Consider the following 9705-nt stretch of genomic DNA (forward strand, 5'->3'; position numbering starts at 1 on the left):
CGTCGCCGCGGGTGAAGGAAATATATTTCAATTTCCAAACTTCAATATACTCCTATGGTAAAATTTTTTAATCCATCCAAATCTAATTAAAAATTGTCCCGTAGCAGATGCAAGTTTATACTTACATATTTTCGTATCATCTCAACAGAAGAAACTATTAATCACCAGCAAAGGCTTATAGAAACTATTAGTCACCAGCAAAGGCTTATCCATACATTGGGAGCGCAACTTTCACCAATAGGATAGTTAACTTCATTAAAAAAAACGAAAAGCATTGATTGCGATTCGTTACCCACCATTAGTGAGATTCATTATATACAAATTATTTCGTTTTAGAAATACCGGTATATACGAATGGCAATGGTCAATTTTACCCTCATTTGAAAAAGCCCAGATTGGCGCCCATGCGATGCCATTCCACGTGACGTCACACGGACCTAGTTAACTATACGAGTAGATAGGAGTTTTACATCGTCTGAGATTACGAATGCATGCATGATGCACATAGCTCACGGAAACATCTCTTAATAATCACCTATTGAAATTGCCTAAGGTCGGAAAGATTCCTTCGTTTGATTAGGTATTAACAATCATCAAATCATAATTTAAGCCAAGTGCTACCAGCAGGCAGGGTACTCTGCTACCTGCTAGCATCCTGCGTCGTATCAGCGCTCAAAGCCTCGCCCCAAGGTCACCTCACTTGCAGCAGCGGGAACGAGAACGACGTCACACGGACTTTTCCCAGCGTTCATACTTAGCCGTCGCGTTTTCGCGCGCTTGAAATTTTTCACTTTTCATTTATTGGCGAAAAACAGATATCGTCCTTTAAAAAATCTAAAATCGTGAAATACGTACTCCATGAATAATGATCTTTCGATTAATGCAATAAAAAATAATAGAAAACCACACTATTGAAGCCTGAATCTGTTGAACTTAGTTTAAATATTGAAATTAACACTTGCAATGTTTCACGATCATAAAAGAATTTATGTCGACCTCGGTTTCAATCTTCGCGGTACAATTGGTGCGTAGTGCATTTAATTTACACAATTGTTTTATTTGTGTTTCGAAGTAATGCCTGTTCTACACGCTCGGATCAGCTCATCCGGCTTAGCTCAGCCTAATCGCTCTGCGCGAACCCATTCTTAACGAGAGGCTTAAGTCGACCCCTCGCCATCTGATGGCAATGACTGAAAGTCTAAGAACACTTGAGAATCGGCGAGCGCTGAAGTATTTTATGGAAAAATTTCTAGCAAAGCAGATAATTAACGGATTTATTTTGACAGATCAGTGTATTCCCGAGTTATTATCTGTGGTACTTCTACGGATGGAGATGAATTTAGAATAATAAAGATGATTTTTCGTCGGCTAGGGCGATAATACTTCCTCAGGTTTTGTTACCAGGTAAGTAGAGAATTTTGAAGTTTTTGCATCGAAAAAAGTCATAAATGTATATTTGGTATATTATGACTCCGTTTATTAAATATTAGGAATGTTTTGGATCATCAATGGAATGTCTATGAAGGTGACCGCGAGAAGATGGCAAGAACGCTTACGAGAAGGCGACGACGGTAAAGGCTTTCAAATTTTTTGTTCACTGGGAACGTATTATAATATTCAAGTAAGGACGTTGGTCTCATCCGCAATCCCATTTCGAGCACGCGCCGCTAACTTTGTCATTTATGAGCTCAGTGAGAAGAACCACGCTCAGAAGAAAACCGAACGCAACCAAATACACGCGCCATGCGAGAGAGAGGTGATGACAACAGCGCAGCGTTTTACTTAAGCTGGGGGTCCCAGGCGAGATGATCCGACCCCCTCGGCTGAGCCGTGGCAACTTCTGTAAGGGGAGAGAGGAGATGGAGACACTTGAAGAGGAATGAGAACGGAATAGAGAGCGGGGTAAGATGATGATTGGGAAAAAACCAGAGAAAGTTGTGGTGGGAGTTGGTAAGGGAGGAGAAGTGGGAAATGCAGCGTTTTTTGGGGTCAACAAAATTTTTCTAAGAAACATTCCAACATCCACGTGGCGGCGGTCTTCCTTTCCGGTGGAATTGGGGGGTGTTGTTTCGGGAGGGAGTGCATGCATGAATGGTTGCGGTGCCGTCGGAGGAGGAAGGCAGCCGGTCGGATTAGCGGTCATCCTAAGAACCTAAAGGTTCTTCTGAGGGCGCAGGGGTAGGGGGCTGGGTTGTTGGGTTCACAGTATGCCGTACAACAATCTACATAATACCCTGCGAGCCACCTCTAGGGAGTTTGGCAGGGGGTGACAAATCACCAACATGCAGCATGCAAGAGGACCGCCACATGCACACCACACGGTCATAGAAGTATTTCGCATACTAGTAAAATATACATGCTTATTCATGTAAAAACTTGCATTAATCTGCTCTAGGAATTACTAAGCATTAGCAAGGTTAGAACTATGAAAAATATATGCAATTAGGGATCCTAGCAAGCGACGCCACTAATACTATCAATTGAGACAACGTTGCTATCCTTAACAGTACGAGGGAAGAATGACATTTTTAATCTCTATGTTTTGCAGTCTATTTCTTTTATTTTATTCTCATGATCACGTCTACTATAGTACGATGGTAATACATACAGCGGGATGTTTTAACATTGAATGGGGGAAGGGGTGGGGGGAGGTGAATTTGTCGATTCTTCTAGGCACACATTATATTTAGGATTTATAAGGTAGATCATGCGAAACACAGCTCGCGCTCTTTCTTCACGGCATTATAAAATCTGGTGAATCGAAAAGACAAGTTGACGAATAATTTCAAGATTTTAAGAAAGCTTTCGACACTGTACCTCAAAATGAACTTTTATACAAATTAGAGTCATGCGTGTTAAACGAAACAGTTGTAAACTGGTTACGTTCCGGACTGGACTTGGACTTCGTTAGGAAATCATTGAGTCAAAACATATTTAGATTGATAAAAAGTACACTTTTCAAACAATTCCTGTCGGGACGAAAATGATAGATTTGTACATTTTAGCCTCTAATTTGACGACTTGAATTATAAATTTTTACAATTTGGAATACGTCGCATTATAGGTCAATTATTGAGCAAATGATACCTGAATTTAGTCGTCACAATTCAAAAATATTATTTAAAAACAAGCCTTTCATTTCGCTTTAAACTTTGGTGATTATGGTCTTCAGATGGCTTTAGGATTCAACCAGGCGATGGGAAACGACTTCGATCGAAAGTTAGACCTGGAAGCAAGTGTTATTCAGCATATTTTCAAGGTTATCCCTGAACCCTCTAATAATCGTATGTTTTTCAACTACTTCTTTAAACAATGCACACTATCTATTGTTTTGAAAGAAAAATGATTTTTTGACACCGGAACCCTGCGTGAAAATAGGGCGTGTCATGAACATCATTTCAATAAAAATGGACTTGGCTCTTCTTTATGAATGAGTTGAATAACATTTATTGTTAATTTTTAAATATATAATTTAGCAATGAAAACCTACTGTTTAAGAAAAATAAAAAAGATGCAACATATGTATATAATGTACCGCATTAACATGCATACTAATTTTTTTATACAATCAATTTGAACTATATTAAGCATGGAAATCATGAAAAAGCATTGTTCCAAGGAAATCCTGAATGAAAAAAAAGGGTCAATGCACCCTCAACGAACGATTCGATTGGCCCAAAGAATTTTCACACAAAGTGGCCAAAGATGAGGATGCCGGTGGCTATACAGGGCTTTTCGTCCTCAAGACATAAAAATAACTCTTTTTCTATCGAGCAGTTGAATTAAAAAAAAAAACAGAACCACTAAGTGGTAAACTGGAAAAGCACCATTGGCGAAATATTACGGCTTCACGCATACAAAGCCAATTAAATGGAAAGAAGTAATATTACGTCCATGGCAATCCTCAGAAGGATTAGCAGGACGTAATATTACGTCCATGGCACGCAAAGTGTTAAATTGCACTATTTACCTTTTAATTTCACTTGAAATTTTCCATTATTTTCATATGGAAGAATATCGACTCCACACATTTTCCTATTCTAAACTTCAATAAAAAGTTAAAAAACCTACGAAGCCCATAACTAGACCAAAGAAAAGAAACTTAACATAGGCACGCAAAAATATTAAAAATAAAACCTAAGAAGTATGAAAAATGTTAAACAACAATGTTACATCTAGTATTATCTTTAAAAAAGTTTTGTGAATTGCGAGCCATTACCCATTAACAGATGCCATTAACAATTCTAGTGGTAAAAAACTCTCATGTCTGTAATGTATTCATATATTTTGTGCATTTTTACAAGAGAAAAAGTACAGAGAAAGTACTTTATGTTACGATTTCTTCTCTCTTTGAAACCCAACTATACCGTTTCCTTAACTTACTGATTCCGTGATACGTACCTTGAAAGTGCGGAATTTTCGCTCGTATTATCGAGTATTATTTATTTTCCCTCAATGCAATTTGGCCGGCTTGCACAAAACAAAAGAGGTCGCTGCTTTGATTTTTCATTTTCCTGTGCGCCAGACTGCGTGGCGATACCACAGAGTATTTGTGTGTTGCATATATGGCAGGATGCAAATACAAACTGTTAACACTCGAGCTATAAAGCTTGTTGGCGAATAAAGTTCGCCATTCTTCAAAAACCAAGGATTTCAATATTGTACTTACATTCTGGTCTAAATTGCCCACGCGTATTCACATATTGTACTTAAACTGTATACAGTGTGATTTTTCAAAGCTCGAAGTATTGTAGCTGGTTTTTTTTCGATCGACAATCGGAACCCAACACCCATGGCCTATAATTACGCCGCACAACTGGCTGTGGATCAAATCCGTTCCGATATATCTGCCTCAACTATGAACGTACAAGCTTGAACTAATTTCCACAAAGAAAGATAAATTTAAAAAAAATCGAGCGTTATCATATAAAATCGTGGTTAAAGTTCGCCAAGTGCCCAGTCATGTAAAAATATCATGCTTGCCTGCATGAGGTTTAACGTACAGTATAGTCTCAGGACCATGACACTTGGACATTATCTGGATGGATTGTACATTACACCCAGGTACTATGTTTTTCACTAAAAATATACCAATACTCTGAATATTCTCAGGAATTTCTCCATACACAGTATCAAAAAGATTAATCCAAGTTTTCAATAGAGTCACTATCACAATCAGGCAGGGATGGGCAAAGCAACAGACTTATTTTCATCTTTGATTAGAGAAGTTGCAATAGCTCGAGAACAGCCATTTCTTGCTCATGTTTGCTCTTGTTCTTCATTGAAATTTTCCCTCTTTTATGTAGAAGTGGAGGTCTCATTTGTGTTGGAAAGAATGCGGTCTTCATGCATCAATCGATTCGAATTATGTATCTTCATCAGCCTCCTCGTTACCGTTTCCGGAGCATGCTCCATTTGCACGTCCTCAGGCTACATCATTCATTCTCCTTCAGGAGCTCCAGAATTTTCCTCTTCCTAATCACGGGGCGATCTGGAGATAATGTAATGTCCTGATCCGTGTATTCTAATACCATTATTCTCAAAGGGTCTTGCATCATTTTCCAGCTCATGTACTCTCTGTAAAAAAGCATGATACCCGAGTTTGAGGAGCTTTAGCGTCTAAACGAAGCAATCAACTTCAATGCAAGAAAAAGCATACGAAAGAGAATTCATTTCTGTGTTGTAACATGTACTTAAAAAATCTTCGGCCTCATAATTTTTCCAGTTCTTAATTTTTTTCCCCAAAAGCACCCGTTTTATGCGCGTAAAATCAAGTTTCCCTAATTTGAGCGCTTGACATTACCGTAGATTTCGTTCCTATAACTATAATCTTGATATGAACAAGCCACATCTATCACTAGTAGTTAGCCGAAATCAAGCTGTTTATGCCAATAAAATTAACGGAGTTGTAGTGTACAACGCAAACATCTGCTAACATCCAAACCAGGGGGTCAATTGAAAATTGATATGTACTGTTGTCTTCCGTAGAATGTTAGTAATACATAAACGTATATCATACACGTTAAATGTCAGCGGGAATACAAAAGTAATAAACAGGCAGGGAACCGACAGCGCAGTCCCCCACCTGTCTACTGGCTGTGGTCCAACAAGTAAGGAGCAGAAAAAGCCGCTTCCGTAACAGGGAGAGAACAGTCCAAGTAATATTAGCCTCTTGGTGCAGCTTGGCTTCCTAGTTACCCTCAGCGCCGATTCCCCGTTCAACGATAGTTTCGCCAGCGTTGCTGCATGCGTCTTTAGGTTTGAAATGTCGGATGCAGATGTTTTGCTGTCTTATATAAGGCTTGATTATGGTAAGGTGCGGCAAGGTATGGCAATTCGCTGGTTTGTGAAAGAGTTTCTTCGAGGCGTTGGAGAGCGAGTGGCTGTGTACACGTTGTGCATTGGCCTTCCTCATACATGCTCGGCGATGGCGGATAAAGAAAATTATCTATTCTTGGTAGCTCTTTGGTGTTCTTTCATTCTGCATTTCAAGGCTCGTGATGTTTGGCACATGCACGAGTCTCCGCAAGAGCACTCGACTCGGTATATTCGTCTTTATATCTGAATGGAACTTGGCCTTTCATATGGGGTCGTCTGTCTCCTTGCCACAGGATTCTTGTAGATCACGACAAAGTCACAAAAGTGTCACTATGCCGTGTTTTGCCAGAACCCTTGCACCTTTTTCCGATGTCTCGGATGCATACATCCTTGAAATGCAGAATGGAAACGCGCCAAAGGCCCACCAAAATTGACAATTTCGTTTATTCGCCATCGCGAAGCACGCCCAAGATTGACTTCGAAAACGCTAAACCCTAGGAAATTTTGGAAGACGAGTGGTTCCTGAACTGGCCGCTTTCAGACGCTGATGAGCTGTGCGTCAATTTTTCCGCCACTATACCTATCTTCAAAACTTTGTCGCTGGTGACTATTAAAACCTCTCGGGCAGTCTCCTCCCGGACATCAGAATGGGGGACTACTTTTACCTACGGAATGTTTTACCCAAGGGAATTCCATCGTGAGTGATAATTTAACGTTGGAGAGACGGCGACTCCTCGGGATAATAATGTAGTTGTTTCCCCTTGCCTTCCTCATCGCAGTATTACAGCCGTTTACGTAAACGTTCTCACGCCTGCAATGAAATGAGTGTCGCTGTACTGACCACCGTGGCCCCTACCTTTACTCATATGAAGATGACCCGCTGCCTTCTCCTCCAGATGATGCGAGGCATATTTAGAAGCCTCCCATCGCCAAATCGCGGCTTTGTGTATTATTTAGTTGGCCTATCTATCCCAGGGATAGGCTCATATATGATCGAATTACTGCTGCCTTTTCTCCATGACTGCTTATTCGACATACAAACTTGCTTATGTCGCAGCTTAACTTAATGATTAAATGTTGACACAACATCTTCATCTTCGGCGGACGCAGCCGGTAGCTTTAAACCTTAAACTGCGGGAGTGTCAACATTTTTCTGCCACTGTGTGCGGGACCTGAGCGGGAAAGATATTTATTCGTGGACCCAGGGCGTGTGTCTGGCAGGTGGTGAACCCTCTTAATTCGGGACTGCCCACCCTACCCCCTGACGACAGACCGTATATGTAATATGTCCTTGGTAATTACGCGGGGACGAAAGACCCACCGCCGATAGTACAAGAAGGAGAAACCAATGCATTCAAATAAGTTTCCCTGGCTAATGTACAGCAGCAACATAAATAAATCCCTAGGAAATGCTAGGAATCGTTGGAATTGTTTTCATCGTGAATGCGCCGCGGAAAGTAGGGAGCTATTTCCCTCTCCGAGAAGGGAAAATCCGGGCAGCGCTCCCCGTGATGAGGGTATCCAGTCCCCGAAAGACACCTTTGTGCTCTCTGCCACTATACCCTTTCTCCGAACTGATGGCGGCTGGGTGGAAAATAGACTATCAGAAGCGCTGTCTCTTCCACTTCTCCTTTCTCCTCCATCCCCTTCCCTTTTCCCCTCCATCCGGCCGACCGGCGTTGCCAGCCTTGGGAATAACGGTACTTTCGGGAGCGGCGGAAGGTTCTAGGACGAACGCTGTGCGGTTCCAACGGATTAGATTTGGCAACACTGCGAGCTGGAGTGGGATCAGCACTGCACGGAGTTCGGAGACAGACTGCGGGCTCCTACACACTTTCTTCTGTAATCGGCTAGAAGAGTGGGTGGGTTTCGAGAAGGCTCACGGTCAGCCGCCGACAGTTCAGAAAAAAAGGTATAGGTTTGGCCGAGTTCAAGCGACCGCGGAAATGACGGCGTTGAAATCTTAAGATATGGCTGCCAGTGGCGAGAAAATTGGTCAAATGTTGACACACGTTCTCCCCGCTATGACAATGCAGACCATTTAAAAACGTTTCCGCAGCCTAAGGTATGACCAATTAGTGCATAGCGTCTGATTCGTCGAACCTCCGTATATAATTTCTTTCTGGGCTCCAATTGACATGCGCTACATAGTGATACTATATTAAGTTGACATGGATGTCTGTCTTTACTGCGCTGCTAATATTTCAGCTGACTACTTGAATGTATCGACTTAAGAAGGATGTATGTAAGATATGGCATTCAAAGACCTTTCAGTCGTCCCACAGGGTAATTAAATTATTTTTTATAGAATTTTTTCTCAATATGTTAATAACTTTTATCTTATCCGATATATCAGACACCATGCACGGGGGTCAGTTCTCGTTGCTTATCTAAAGATGGCTGATCTAATATTTTGGCCACAAACTTTTATGTAAGTATAGTACATTTAATTTTAAAATTGCGTTAATTTTATTTTACAGTGGAATGTAAGCATAATGTAAGTAACTTCCCATAAAAAGATTGTTGGCCTTTGCAATAAATAAATATAAACACCCAATAGCATCTGTGGAGGTGACAAATTATGCAAGGTCACCCTCTAATGTAACATCATGTAATCTTTGTGAGTGGAGAAAGGGGAAACCTCTAGTTAACCTAAAATGCATATCTTCATTCTGAAAAGGTATTGAAATTTGAAAGTAGACTGGACGTTTTCTTTATTTTCCTCAGATAAATTGTTTAACCACATTTGTATACAAAGTATCATAAATTCTAAATATAAAAATGTGAACCTAGCTTTGTAGGAGGAACTTATGGCATTCCTCGGCGATAAGATAATGTCAGGATACGCTTAATCTTTTTTATATGTTATCTTTAATACATGTTTATCTGTCCGCTATGTGTTTCCAGACGGCTGAACGGATTGCGGCCAAAGTTTGTGCACAAATGAATCTCTTGCTCACAAACTCCGTAGTACTACTATTGGTTGCGTCCGACGTGTCCTTTGCATCATTTTCTCATTACCAAACCCTACAAGTGCGCTCAGCGCCGACTAGCATCCACTCCCCACCCTCTGCTTACTCTCCCACCCTCCGATAACATCCCCATGCATTCTGCAAATTTTTGTACACCATCCACCTCCACTGCTGCCTTTTCTCGCAACTTCACCGTTCTAAGGTTAATGGCCCACGATAATCCTTGCTGTCCTATTGACGGTGCATTCTGACAAATCGTTTCGAATCGCTCAGCCGCGAGTGAAAACAGAGAAATAGGAATAAAATTGCATATTTTTTAACAATGAAAATAAATAACATGCTGAATTCATTAAATTAATAAACTCGGCCATAAGCCTTTTATTGTGCACTGATAACACATTATTTACAAAATGTG

This window comes from Ischnura elegans (genome assembly GCF_921293095.1).
Source record: "Ischnura elegans chromosome 13 unlocalized genomic scaffold, ioIscEleg1.1 SUPER_13_unloc_4, whole genome shotgun sequence".
In the NCBI taxonomy this organism is placed as follows: Eukaryota; Metazoa; Arthropoda; class Insecta; order Odonata; family Coenagrionidae; genus Ischnura; species Ischnura elegans.